This window comes from Ictidomys tridecemlineatus, chromosome 12 (assembly GCF_052094955.1).
Source record: "Ictidomys tridecemlineatus isolate mIctTri1 chromosome 12, mIctTri1.hap1, whole genome shotgun sequence".
Taxonomy (NCBI): domain Eukaryota; kingdom Metazoa; phylum Chordata; class Mammalia; order Rodentia; family Sciuridae; genus Ictidomys; species Ictidomys tridecemlineatus.
This window is the reverse complement of record NC_135488.1, coordinates 84286852-84301644: the sequence shown is the minus strand read 5'-3', so window position 1 is coordinate 84301644 and position 14793 is coordinate 84286852. Positions and strand designations below refer to the sequence as shown.

At 36.2% G+C, this 14793-nt stretch overlaps 1 protein-coding gene across 3 annotated transcripts in view; it reads right to left on the bottom strand.

Moving 5' to 3' along the window:
• Positions 1 to 14093: 14093 nt before the first annotated feature.
• The window catches only part of LOC144369383 (uncharacterized), a 48097-nt gene continuing 47397 nt past the window's right edge, over positions 14094 to 14793 (bottom strand). For all 3 annotated transcript variants that reach the window (XM_078029259.1, XM_078029260.1, XM_078029262.1), the window contains one exon: positions 14094 to 14643. The gene's annotated coding sequence lies outside the window, so the exon portion shown is untranslated. The remainder of the gene's footprint in view (positions 14644 to 14793) is intronic.

Genomic DNA, 14793 nt, shown 5'->3' with positions numbered 1-14793 from the left:
CATCTCGTCTCTTTTTTATAATGTAGATAACTTTTTAAAAATTTTTTATTCTAATTTGTTATATATGACAGCAGAATGCATTATAAGTCATATTAAGCACATATGAAGCACAATTTTTCATATCTCTGGTTGTATACAAAGTATATTCACACCATATGTGTCTTCATACATGTTCTTAGGATAATGATGTCCATCTCATTTCACCCTCATTGCTACCCCCATGTCTCCTCCCTTCCCCTCCTACCCCTTTGTCCTATCTAGAGTTTGTCTTATCTTCCCAGGCTCCCCCCGCAACCCCACTGTGAATCAGCTTCCTTATATCAGAGAAAACATTCAGCATTTGTTTTTGTTTTTTTTTTTTGGATTGATTAACTTCACTTAGCATCACATTCTCCAACTCCATCCATTTACCATGATTTTTTTTCTCTTTTATTGAGGAGTAATATTCCATTGTGTATATATACCACATTTTCTTTATCCATTCATCTACTGAAGGGCATCTAGGTTCACAGTTTAGCTATTGTGAGTTGTGTTGCTATAAATAATGAAGATAAATTGAGAGATTACTTTGAGGTTTCAATAAAGTTCTTCCTTATATTGCCTTCACAAATTCAAAACTTCTCCTTTTAAAACTTGCAACCTACTATAGGTGACCAAAAGGATATTCCCTATTTCCAGTAGCAGTATGTATAAATTTGTGTCACTATAAAATATGTAGAATATTGTAGATAACATGATAATTTCTATGGTAAAGACATTGCTTTTATTGTCTTAAAATTACTATGAAAGATACTTAAAGTTTTAACTGTACATTATTTTTCAAATAGTATTTTTAAGATACATTGTTATTTTCCCAGAAAGATAACAAGAATAATGCAAAATAAATAGTATCTCTGAAGCAAGAAGTATTCTCCTATGCTTTAATCAATTTGAGATTTTCAATTAAAATCATAGCACAAGGAACTTGTAGTTATACCCAGTTAGAGAGTGTCCCACATCTATTAAAAATTGGATTGGTTGACTTTGAAAAAAATAAATTTCTCAGGAATTATCTGAGACATGGACTTGTACAACTCACCTTTTTTTTTTTTTTTTTTTTTTTGATACTAGGGATTGAACTCAGGTACCATGAGCCACATCCACAGCCCTATTTTGTATTTTATTTAAAGATAGGGTCACTGAGTTGCTTATACCTTGCTTTTTTTCCTGAGGCTGGTTTTGAACTCCCCATCCTTCTGCCTCAGACTCCTGAGCCTTTTATACACACTCCTTGAGTAGCCTCTTTCTTTGGTTCCAGTGGCCAGACTGTGGAGTTTTTTGTTAGTATTATACCTCAAGGCAAAATATGTTAATAAACTTCATATTATCTAAAAAAAAAAAAGGAGTAATGTAACTATTGTAAATTGAATAAAAGTAGCTACTAGATGAGAATGAAAACCCCAAAACAATGTGAACATAAAATGTGCTTTTGTTAAAAAAAAAAAAAAAAAAAAAAACAAGCAAAAATTTTAGAATTAAGGCCAAACATAAATTATCAAGGTAAACATAAAAGTGATGAAAGAGCCTATTTTTAAATTTCAATTTATTTTGTGGTGCTGGAGATTGAACTCAAGTGTACTCGACCACTGAGGTATATCACCAACCTTTTTTATTTTTTTAGTTTGGAGACAGAATCTTGCTAACTTACCTCGGCTGGTCACAAGTCGGCAACTTGTGATCTTGCCTCATCCTCCCAAGTAGCTGGGATTACAGGTGTGCTTGGCAGAGCCTAAAGTCTCAGATTATATTTTTAAAATCCTGGCACAAATACCAGTAGAATACTTCAGTAAATTTTTATATTCATCAGAATATATAACCACCCAAATGATGGAATTACATGTGTGCAGAAATTTAATGTTTCCCATATTCATCATTTACTCATCTCATCATATATATATTTTTCCTTGACCCATTGGAGAGCATGCTGCAGACATCATACCCTTTACCTTTTAATACTGCATTTGTACTTCATAAGAAGCAGACTATGTCCAATTGGTTTTTAGTTTTCATCTTGGGTTTTTTGTTGTTAGTTTGTTTTGTTCTATATGTTTAGTTCCCTTGGCCAGTGGGAATATTGTAAGAGATGTATCCCCTAATGTTTCCAATCCAGAGGCACAGAAGTTACCTTGGCTCCTTATTGTTGATTGCTAATTTTGGTCACTTGAGTAACATATTGTCCAGTTTCTCCACTGTGCAGTTACTGTTTTTCCTTTTGCAACTTTTAGGTCATTTGTTAGGAAGAATTTTGATACTGTGTTGATAATTCTATTCCCATCATATCTATCCCTTTTAGATTTAGCATCTTTTGATAATTTTAATCTGAATAATTTTTACTAGAATGTTTGTAAAATTTTATTTTTCTAACTTTCTGTACTTATTAGTAGTCATTCAGTAAGAAAGATGTTTCCCCTATCTGTCATCAGTTTAGAATAAATGCTTTCTTCTGAACCATTTGAATATTCATTATAGACATAAAATGTCTTCTTCCCCCTAATACTTAAGAGCAAGGATGTTCTCCTTTATAATCAGTAAAATTACCAAATTGCAATATTAATATCAATGCAATACTTTATCTGATTTTTCCATATTTCACTGTTGTTTCAGTAGTGTTCTTTGTAAGAAAAAAAAATCTGGTCTGGGATCCAGTCTAGGATTATACATTACATTTGATTGTCATGTCTCTAGTTTCCTTTAATCTGAAACAATTATTAACCAGGTTTTCAAAAATGCCAAGATCAAGAAACACATGGGTCAGTTATTTTATAGAATGTTCCTTAATCTGGGTTTTTCTGATATTTTTCAAAATCAGATTGAGCTTATGCATTTGGGGCAGAAGTGACCCTATCCTTTTTACAACATCTTATGGTATTAGTTGTTCTGTTAAAAGGATTTTAATTTTGATAACTTGTTTTAGATGGAATCTACTAGATTTTTCTGATGTAAGTTTCTGGTTTTTCTATTATATTAATAAATGAGGGAATATATTTTTAGATGAGAAATATTCTGTGTCTCAACAGTTTCACACAATAATTCCAGTGGCTGAATTAATTGTTATTCTGATGTTTCTCAAATGGGTTTTCCAAATCTATCATTCTTTCTGTATTTATTAGGTGGCATTCTACTGTAAGGAAAATCCTCCTATTTCTCTCACTCATTTATATTAGTATAACCTAGTAGATTCCTGTATTCAGTCTGTTACTAAAATTTGTTTTGATATCAAATTATTCCAGATTTGGAATAATCTTTTCAAGCAGCTCTTGGGTCTCTTTGACATCTTATTATTCTTAGAGCAACTCCTTACTTTCCAACACAGGATATTACAGGTTCATCTTTGTTTTCATTTTTTTTCCCTCCCACTCCAGCTCTGGAATTAGTTAACATTTCCCCAGTGTCCTTAATTTCCTTTAATGGGGATTGGTGTTTAAAAACTAAGATCTGGGATTCCTTAGTTGTCATTGCTTTTAGGCTCTTTGGTGAAAAGAGCCAGGAAACCTTTATATTAGAAATCACAAGTTTTAGTGATACCTCCATTTTCATTCTAGGGCTCCAGGGTTCTTCCTTGCCTTTCCCCATTCCATATTTGTATTGTCTTTCATAGTGAAAACTGGTTCTCAGTATCATCAATATGGTTACTCATTTGTAGAACTCATTTTTTTTATATTGGATATGTATACAACTTATAATTAAAATTTCTAAGTTTTAAAAAGTATTTGGGCAAGCCACAGTAGGGTTCTATGTGGTAATGTCATTTATCAGTCTGTCCTTATAGGAAGAAAGCTTGGGAACTTGTATGCATATGCTGTCTTCTAGATAAATTTAGCAAGTTGTGCTAAGTACTTTTTTTTTCCCAATTGAGCCAACATTTACTGGACTTCTTTATTTTTATTCCTAGTCAGACTGCTGTTATTTATTCTAAATTTTTTTAAGTAAGTACTTGATATGTAGCACATCAGATTAATGTGAAATTATAAAAGTAATGTGTATCAACAGAAACAAGGAAATTATTTTGAAAGACTACTAACTAGGAGAGAGACCAATTACAAAGCAACGATTATATTAAAGAGTTAGAAACTGAACGAAGGTAGTCCTGGGAGAATGGAAATAAAGAAAGATTTGAAAGAAATTCAAAAGATTTGAAAAGACTCAAGATTAACTGGAGGGGAAATGAGATGGCTGTGAGTCACAGTGGGCCTTATTTAAACATAGCAGTAGTAGGTCTCTCCACTAGATGGCAATGATGCTCTTAGTTTTTAATTTGCCTCTATGGTAAAAGATTTGTAGTTACAGCAACTTAAAGGTCAAAATGGACTTAAAGTTCTCAATATTACTGTGAATAAGATTGCCAGAGAATTTTGCTATACAACATTAAAGGTCCAATAAATATTTACATGTGCATATACATACAGGAAGAAATACATGTATATACATACAGATATACTTCAAAATGTGACTGATTACATTGGCAGAAGTAAAATGGAAACCCTCAGAGGCCAGAAACAAAGAGAAAGTACAAATTTAAAGGGTAAAGTAGCACCAAAGCCAGTGCTTATATTAGGAATGTCCGCTAATACTTGAGGATCTAAACCTACATTTGATTTGATTGCAGTACTGGAAATTGAACCCAGGAGCACTCTTATCACTAAGCCACATCCCCAGTCCTTTTTTATTTTAAGACAGAACCTCATTAAGTTGCCAAAGGCTGACCATGAATTTATGATCCTCCTGCCTAAGCCTCCTGAGTAGCTAGGATTACAAGCATGGGTAATCACTGCCTGGAAAAATCTACATTTTAAAGAGCATCACAGATACTAACCAAAAGAAAGTAAAAAGGTAGGTCCTAAGATCCTAAGGCATAAAGTATAACTAAAGGCAAAGATCATTATATGATACAAGGTTCAAGTTTCCAAGAAGACAAAATTCTAATGATGATATAGCTTCAAAATATACAAACAAAAAAATTGTAATGGAAGATGTTCCACATTGTTTGCAGTAAATTGATAGAACAAGCAGTCAAAAGATGATATTTCAGGAAGATTTAAACAATTAACAAGCTTGATCGAACAGACAGAATATATACCCAGCAAGTATAAGCATTCTTAAACAGGGAACATCTACAAAAAGTAATCACGCATTAAGCCATCAGGTCAAGATTTGATTTTATAGAAAAACTAGTTTTTAACCACAAATATCAAGTTAGAAGTGGATAGCAGAAAGATAATTTTTAAATATTTGGAAATTTTGGACACTTTTAAATAATCAATGAACAAAGAACCATAGGAAATTGAGAAATATTTAGGATCAAATGACAAAATATTTTGTCAAAATTGGTAGAATACAGCAAAAGTGGAATCTAGAGGGAAGTATGTAGCTTTAAATATTTATATAGGAAAAATTAATGAGCTAACCATAAAACTTAGGAAAATGAGAAAATGGGTAGAAAGTAGAAATTAATAAAGAGGATAAATGAATCCTATCTAAAATTTATTAAAACTCAGTAAAGCAAAAATTTGGTTCTTTAATAAAATTCTCAAACCTCTAGCAAGACTGGTCATGTCAGGAAAGGCCAATTTTATAAATAAATGAAACATAATTATAGATGCAACAAAGATAATATGAACTATTTTGTGTTAATATATTTGAAAATTTAGACCAATATAAAAATATGCCAACTGAGACTACTTGAGAATAAATTAAAATTTTCTAAATTCTATTAACATTGAAGAACTTTTATCAGGCATTGAAGACATATCAGAATAGAGTGATTTTGCAGGCAAATCATACCAAAATTCAAATAACAGGTAATTCCCATTACACAACTTTTTCATCCAATGAAAAAATGGGAAGATCATTATCACTCATGAGCAAAGATGGAAAATATTAGAAAATTAACCCAGAAATGCATGATAGCTAGTAATGTATTGTGAACTGTATGGTTTTAGAAATGCAAGTGTGGCTCACATTTTTATTGTTTTTTTTTATTTATACATGACAGTAGAATCCATTTTGATATATATATATATATCCTATTCTAATTAGGATCCCATTCTTATAGATGTGTATGATGTGAGATTCACTGTAGTGTATTCATATATAAAAATAGAAAAAATATGTCAGATTCATTCCATTGCCTTACCTTTTCCTATCCCACCTCCCTTCCCTTCATTTTCCTTTGTCTAATCTACGGAACTTCTATTCTGCCATTCCCCCTTTTGTGGATTAGTTTCCACATATCACAGAAAATATTGACCTTTGATTTTTTGGATTGGCTTATTTCATTTAACATGAGTCTCCAGATCTATGCATTTACTGGCAAATGTCATAAAGTCGTTCTTGATGTGTATATATACCATTTTCTTTACTCATTCATCCATCAGTTGAAGGCACCTAGGTTGGTTCCCATAGTTTAGCTATTGTGAATTGTGCTACTATAAATATTGATGTGGCTGCATCCCTGTAGTATTCTTATTTTAGATCTTTTGGATATATACCAAGGAGTGGGATAACTGGGAATTACCTTTATTTGAATTTTGGTACAATTTGCCTGCAAAATCAACTCTATTCTGGTATGTCTTCAATGCCTGATAAAAAGTTCTTCAATGATAATGGAATTTACAAAATTTTAATTTATTCTCAAGTAGTTTTGGTTGGCATATTTTTATATTGGTCTAAATTTTCAAATATATTAACACAAAATAGTTCAAATGGTGATTCCATTACAAGTTTTTTGATAAATCTACATACTGCTTTCCAGAGTAGTTGCATCAATTTGCAATCCTACCAAGGAGTATACCTTTTCCCCTTATCCTCACCAACATTTATTGTTACTTGTAATCTTGATAATTGCCATTCTGACTAGAGTCAGATGAAATCTCAGTGTAGCTTTAATTTACATTTTTCCCCAACTGCTAGAGATATTGAACATTTTTTTCATGTATTTGTTAACCATTCATATTTCTTCTTTTGAGAAGTATCTGTTGAATTCCTTTGCCCATTTATTGATTTGAGTTATTTGCCTTGGTGTTTTTGTTATTGTTGTTTGTTTGTTTGTCTGTTTGCTTGTTTTGTGTGTGTGTTAAGTGTTATGAGTTCTTTGCTTGTCTTGGAAATTAACACCCTATCTGAGGTGCAGGTGGCAAAGATTTTTCTCCTATTCCATAGGCTTTCTCTTCACACTCTTGATTGTTTCCTTTGCTGTGAAGAAGCTTTTTAGTTTGATGCCATCTCTTTTATTGATTTTTTTTCAATTTTACTTCTTGCACTTTTAGAATTTTGCTAAGAAAGTCAAGTTCCTGAGCCAGTATGGTTGGAGTGTTTTGGCCCACATTTTTAAAATCTATTAAATTAACCACATTAACAAATTATAGGACAACTACATGGCTATCTCAAAAAGTGCAAAAAAAACTCATTTAATAAAATTCAACAATTAATCATAAGGGAAACTATTAGAAAACTACAATAGAAAGACATTCTTTAACCTAAGGTGTGGACCTTCTAGGATCCCTACTAATTGCCCTGATAGATCAATGAGGATTCTTTCTACTCTGCAGTTATTTGAACAGTTATTTATCCTATGTGAGATCTGGACACTCCTTTGCTCCCAGCTCACCTTTTGTTCTTCTTCAGCCTTATGAACTCGTATGCTACACATGTATAGCCTAGTATTCAGCAAAGATAAAAGAGTATTTCTTTGAAGGTTTCTGGAACTCTTTTTTTCTGTGTAGTTGTACCCTCTGCAAAACTCTGCCCTACATCTTCTGTCTCACACTGCCTGAAGTCCAGTCTTTTTCTTGACTTAGTAAGATTGATAGAATCTGCCTGGATGTGGAATGTGTCTCCAGGACACACCCTCTTAGGAATCACAGTCCTGTGCTGTCCTTTGTCTAATATGAAAACCAATTTTCTAAATTTTGCACAGTTTTCCAGTTGTTTACAGCAGGAAAGTAAATCTGATCCCTAGTATCATGGTCACAAGTGAAAGTTTATTACAGATGGACTAAGACTTATGACAGATTCTCATCTCAATAAACCCATTGTAAGTTGAATATATTGTAAATCAAAAATACATATAATACCTAACCTCCAAACATCACAGTTTGGCAACACAGTAAACTGAAATGTTGGTTGTTCATTCTTGTGACCTCATAACTGACTGATAGCTCCAGCTTGCTTCTCAGCTATATGATCATTTTTTTGTTGTCTGCTTACTCTTAAGAGAGCAGGGACACTGTTGGATTGTTTGGCAACTCTGCTTATACTGGTGGGCCAATTGACCATGGGTTTAATGTAAGGCAGACTTTCTCTAATGACACTTTTGACTGGATAACTCTTTGTTGGAGGAAACTTTCCTTGTGCACTATAGGATGTTCAGTAGCATCCTTGACTTCTATGTGCTAGATGCCAGGAGCACATCCCATGCCATTGGTATCCCAAGCCTCTGGGTTTGTGGCAATTCAACATGTCTCTAGAGATTGCCATAAGCCTTCAGCTGAGAATTGCTGATGTAGGATGATCTGTTTGGGATGTTCATGAGTGGACTCTTAAATTTTATATCTAGGTATTCCCCATTGGATAATTTCTTTGCCTGAAGGATGAAGTGGACGAAGAGAGCAGGGAGTCTTTAAATACCCTCACCTGTACCTCATGCTTCTTCATCTCGAAACTATCTATTTTTCTTTCAGTAGCCTTCACCTCAAGTCTTTGGTGAGTGTGGGAGAGACAGGCAACCAGTGGTAAGAATGGGGCGAAAGAAGAAATCCAAGAATTCACATGATTCTCACAGATCTTTCATTTAATTGTTCTTCCTTAAGTCAACATTCCCAATTCACAGTACTTCCAGAGGTGCTATCAGTTCTTGAGCCTGTTGAGGATTCTGAGTTTTTTTCCTATATTAATGTCACTTTATGATGACTTTTCAAGTCTGCCAACTGTTACCAGGTGTCTCTGCTTTCTACCTTCCAAAATTTGGCTCCTTTGATATCTTCTTTAACTTTCTTTATCTGTAGGGTTCATGGCACTTTCCCTCAAAATAGCTTTGATGTAGTTGTAGAGGGAAAAGTTAAGAAAAATCAAAATTAGATATGTTTTATTCTGTTAACTTTTTCTAGAAGCTTCCATTTCTTGCACTTTTGATAATTTCATCACATTCCTAATAGTCACCAGTTATTTTGGGAAGTTGGTTGTTCAGGGGAAAGGGACAGCTCTAACCTATTTTCTTCCTGCCTTGTTCCTTGCTGGGGCTAGAGCTCGGTGGTAGAACATGGGTTCCCCAAGCCCTGAGGTCAATCCCCAACATAAAAAAAAAAGAGTTAGTTGTAGCCACCAACCAACCAAGTCATGTGGAAAAGTAAGCTATTAGTATTGAAAAGAGGCCCACTCAAGACAGCTCTTGAATGAGAGAAGAAACTGGGCGTGGTTGCCTGTGCCGATAATCTAGGCTTCTCCAGAGGCTGAGACATGGGAAGGCAAGTTCAAGGCTAGCCTAGAGAATATAGAAGATCCCATCTCAAAAACTAAAACTTATAAAAGAATGGGGGGAAAGGTTTTTATAAATCCAGAGTAGTGTCATTGGAATGTAAGGATTTTTGAAGAGCAACCAGCCTTCTTGGATTATAAAACCAGAAAGAAACTGAAATGCTTTCTCTTTTACTGCTACTTTTTCAGTGAACTTTTTGTTTTCCTGGTACCTGGGATTGAACCCAGGGTTGCTTTACCACTGAGCTACATTCCCACCCCTTTTTATTTTGAGAGAGGGTCTTGCAAAATTGCTTAGGGCCTCCCAAAGTTGCTGAGGCTAGCCTTGATCTTGCAGTTCTCCTGCCTCAGCCTCCCAAGTCACTGGGATTTCAGGTGTGCAACCCTGTGCTTGGCTCCATGAACATATCTTGTACAAAGCCCATCAGTTGCTATGCCAGCCCCTGAGTCCACATGACCCTTCTGGCTCCACTCTGCCACCAACTGCATCTTCCCTCTTGTCTTTCAGTTCAAATTACTGAAAAAGAATTACAGCCTAGTTCCATATTTCTAGACAGGGTGTAAATTAAATATAACCAAGTGACCAGCATGGGAGAAAGTGGTGGGGCAGGGAAGGTGTTACACAGCCATATCCATTCAGCAGGGACCTTGTATGTGGCAGGAAAATTGACCTACCCAAGCCTAAATGAAACATTTGTTTTAATGAATCTGAATTAGAACAGAAGCTAGAACTTTTGAGTATATAACCTTAATTTTTGAAGTTGGTGTCAAGTGCAGAATCCATGTACCTTACAAAGCCATTGTCAAGATGAAAGTGTAAAAAGTATGGGATTGGCTTAGTATGGTGATTCCTTTCATTGAATGGTTTGTACCTCAAATTAACTATTCTCCATGATTCCTGCAAGTCTGCTGTCTGCTGAGGCATCTGTTCTCTCTGACGTCACCAGTCCTCAGCCTGTATTTTTACCTAATGTTTACAAATTCCAAAGCATACTAAAGCGCCCTCAACACTCAGCGCCACAGAATTTGGTCTGCTGTGGAGCTCTAAGGAACTCACTATTTTTCCAAAATAATGTATAATGTTTCTATATCTATGTGATTGTTCAAAATCAAGGGTCAGCAAACTACAGCCTATAGGCAAGTTGCCTATTTTTGCAGATAAAATTATATGGGAACATAGCCATGACCATTCATTAACATGTTGTATAAGGCTGCTTTTGTGTATGATGGCAGAGTTACAAAGCCTAAAATGTTTACTGCTTGGCTCTTTAAGAAAAATTTTGCAGACCCCTCTTCTAGTTAGTTCTAGAAATGATCAGCATGTTTGGGAAAACTTTGGGTTGTTGTAAAAGGTTCATAGCTGCAAAGTAGTGGTACAATGTTTTCCCAGGCTATTTTTATTGTTTCTTAATTCCTTAATCACTTTAAGGATTAAATTTAGAGCCAAAAGTCACTCAGACATCTCTAAAGATTATCTTACTGGCATAAGCTAAAGCACATATTATTGTACATTCATGGACTGAAATATTAAGTAATTTGATCTAGATGATTATTTACAGTTTAACTCAAATGTACTCAGTCTGTTCTGGTTATTTATTCAAGGATTATATTTTCTTGCCACATTTACTCAAGAATAATAGTATGTGATCATTTCCTGTGTGATCTGGAATGTGGGGACCTCTCTCCAAATGCAGCCCTCTGATTTGTTTCCATGATGTGGAGTTGGCCTTTAGGTGATGTGATTGAGGTTTCCCAAGCAGGATGTTAATTTTCACTCTTCACAGTTGGTGAAACAAAATCCTTTGTATGATTTTGAAGGCCAAAGAGCCTCATATCCTCTCACACCATCTTTAATTTATAAAATAAATGTTAACTTGGTTTCTTTGTGCATCATTTGCAACAAACTTGTATTTTTAAGGTGCTCTCCCCAACTCAAGCAAGCACACTCAGCTAAAGCAGCCTATTTGGAAACAAATGAGTTTTAGCCAAGAGTTTAATGATAAAAATACATTGCTTGCAAAAGTTCTAAGCAGCACTCTGGTGCCTCCTACACAGTTTTACCAACAAACTCTTTGCCTGAAATACAAAATCTTTAAGGCAGCCTCCACTTTCTCCCTCTAAGAGGGAAGAGGAAAGAAAGGTTGTGGCTTTTGCAATAAAGAGGACCCTCCTCTTCAGTGTCCTCTTACAGGTTCCTGATTCCCACAGTACCCGTTGAAAAAACGAGAAAAGAATCTTCGTGCCAAAACATGCAGCAGTTAACTCTTTTGAATGAGAAAAATGAGTGTAAATGACCACCAAACTGAGACAAACAGCTATCACTGCTACTGGAAACTGGGGACTGGGTCTGAGCCAGAGCAGCTGCTCTCTGTGCCTCTCCTACTTAAGAGAAGACTAGCCTGCAGACTGGCCTGTCACAGCTTGCCCTGCCCCAGAACCCTGGACTCCCTCTCTGAAGTTTCCACTTGTTCCATCTTGTTCTACCCAGTAGACCGTCTCTGGCACCTCTTCTTTGCTAGGCATCCTGCTTTGGTGAACCCTACAACCTGCATTTTCTCCAACGTAACACTGAAGTTTCTTCTTTACCTGTCTTTCCCTGGCCTCTTCCCTCTCCCACTAAACTGTAAGACCGCCCAAATCCAAAGATCATGGTTTTCGTTTGTTGGTTTTTTGTACTAGGGATTGAACTCAGAAGCACTCAACCACTGAGTCACATCCTCAGCCCTATTTTGTATTTTCTTTAGAGACAGGGTCTCACTGAGTTGCTTAGCGCCTTGCTTTTGCTGAGGCTGGCTTTGAACTTTCGATCCTCCTGCCTCAGTCTCCTGAGCTGTTGGGATTACAGGCATGCACCACTGAGCCCAGCAAGACCATGTATTTTTTTGTTCAACAAGACTCTTATATAAGGTTGCCAGAATTAAAATTGGGGTTACTTATTCCCCAATATGTAGTCCACCACAGGAATTCGATTGTTTTGAATGAAAGAAAAAGGGATGGGACTTCAGACTGAATGGGGCAAAAACAGCAGTGTTATAGGCAGTTGTATTTCCAACAGCCCCATGAGCAGGAATTTGCAGAGTTGAATGAAAGAAAGCCACGGAGGGTGGCCATTGACAGTGAGCCTCTGCTTTCACTTGCTGTCTTCCCACCCAACCTCTCCCAAGACTCTTTCAGGCTAAGTGCTGCAACATACAACTGATGGAACTTTTGTTAGTCAGCCAATTCTTTTAAAAATCCCTTTATTTCAGCTTTGTGTCCAAAAGTCCAGGCACTTAGCTCCAGACGCCCCTGTGTAGAACATTGTCAGGAGCCTATAGAAAAACTGTACTAGCGCCCAGGGGGCTTATTTTGATTATCTAAAATTTCACTTTTTGCTTTGTGTCTGATTTCATGGGAGACTTATTTTTCTTCTAGACTCTGGATCCATGAAATCTATGCTAATTTGTGTGTGGGGGAGAATAGTACTAGCCTGTTCCTTTACCATGTGTTTACTCTTCTTATTCCTTCCTTCACCTAGAAAGCTCTCCTAGTTTGTGCTCCTTACCTCAGAGAAGACGAGTGAGAGCAAGGGACAGAGAAACAAAAGTAGCTGCCCTTAAGGAAGAAAAAAACAAAAAATAATGACATAGACAAAATATTTGGAAGAAAAGATAATGACAGTAGAAAAGGGAGAAAAAAAAATCTCGGAGAGAGGAAGTGAAGCCATAGGAAAATAGAAAGGGCAGAGATAGTGTGGAGTCCTGTGCCCTTCCCCAGGCTCACTTGAGAAGGTCACAGTTCCAGATGTCTTTGAGGTACTTGTTCCTTATCCTCAATAGAACCCCAGGAAAGTGGCAAGACCCCAGAGAAGAAATGGGTGCACAGTTGGTCCCTGCTAAAGGGAACTGAGGCAGGCAGACATGCTGTTTTGCAGCCCCTTGTAAGATAAAAAATGCCTCCTTGTGACCAAGAGGATGACAGAAATGGAGGTATTCCTGGGCCTGAATGAGGTCATCAAACTGTGAAGAATGGCTCAGTAAATGCCAGTGCAGAACAGTGATCTTGAGGTCCATGTTAGTCCCTCCACTCCTTTCCCACTGCACACCTTGCATCTCATAAGCCCATTTCAGAAAGGCTTTTCCTAAATACAACCCCAGGGAAAGGAAAAGTTGAAGGCTATCAGCTCACTGAGGGTTCCCTTCTAACAGTTTAAAGAAATGGAGGCTTGAAGTCAAAAGTAGTTGAAGTTCTCACATCAGCATGTGGAACTGTATCCACGGCTTGCAGTTTACTTATATTCAGGGTTGACATTTCTAATGAAGGAGCAGTGCTCATTTAGCCACTTAAATGTCTTCTCAAAAAGTGTTCAGGTTCAAGAAACCAAGTAATGGGTATACTATCCAACATATGCCAATAAACAGGGGAAATGTTCTCTCCTGATAAGAGGTCTCTGTTCTCCACCCCAAGAATCAAGACAAACAATTTGCCAAGTGTGGAAACTGCATTTCAACATTAACAAATAAATAAATAATAACCTCAAGCATGATCCTAGTTAACTTTTAGTATCAGTTGATTAAGAAAATAGAAAGCTAAGATGTATTCAATAACGTTAAAAATAAATTTATTTTATTCATTGTAATGACATTTATGTATATTTGGAAAGTAGCCCATATAGATGAGCACATATTGCACTCGATCTACTGAGAGAACACTCACATGGGTTTGCAGATCCTTTGAAGTGCCTAGAGGTCTGAGGGCCACAAATTGGAACCTACTGGGCCAAATTATTTTAAATTGATCTTGTTTAGAAAATCCAGCATGTATGATGGCAATGTCTTGCAGAAATCTCTCTCTTAGTATTCCAGTCTGAGGACTCTGGCAGAAGTAATAGCCTGCTGCAAAACGGATCACCCTTTTTTGTTTGCAAAGTCTTCATACCAGCTGAATCACAGCTTGCTTTGCACTTCTCGTAACACCTTGCAACATCACAAAATATTTGCTGGAGTTTGTGGAGGGCGGCTGCAGAATTAGTAAACTGAAAGGAAGCCTTCCTTCACTCCCACCCCTGTCAGCACCTTCTGTTTCAGCAGACCGAAAGGCAGCTTGAGAACTCTGATTGCTTCTCCAGAGTATGACAATTCTTGGCACTGTCGCCTGGGGCAAGGATGGAAGCAAAGGAAACATTATGGAGTTTTGCAGGTGCCAGTACAGAATATTGTCACTTTACAGAATTGAATGTATAATGACTTCATGAAGGTGAGTTGCTATGGCAACTAGCATTCTCAACTTTTATATCTGGAAGTA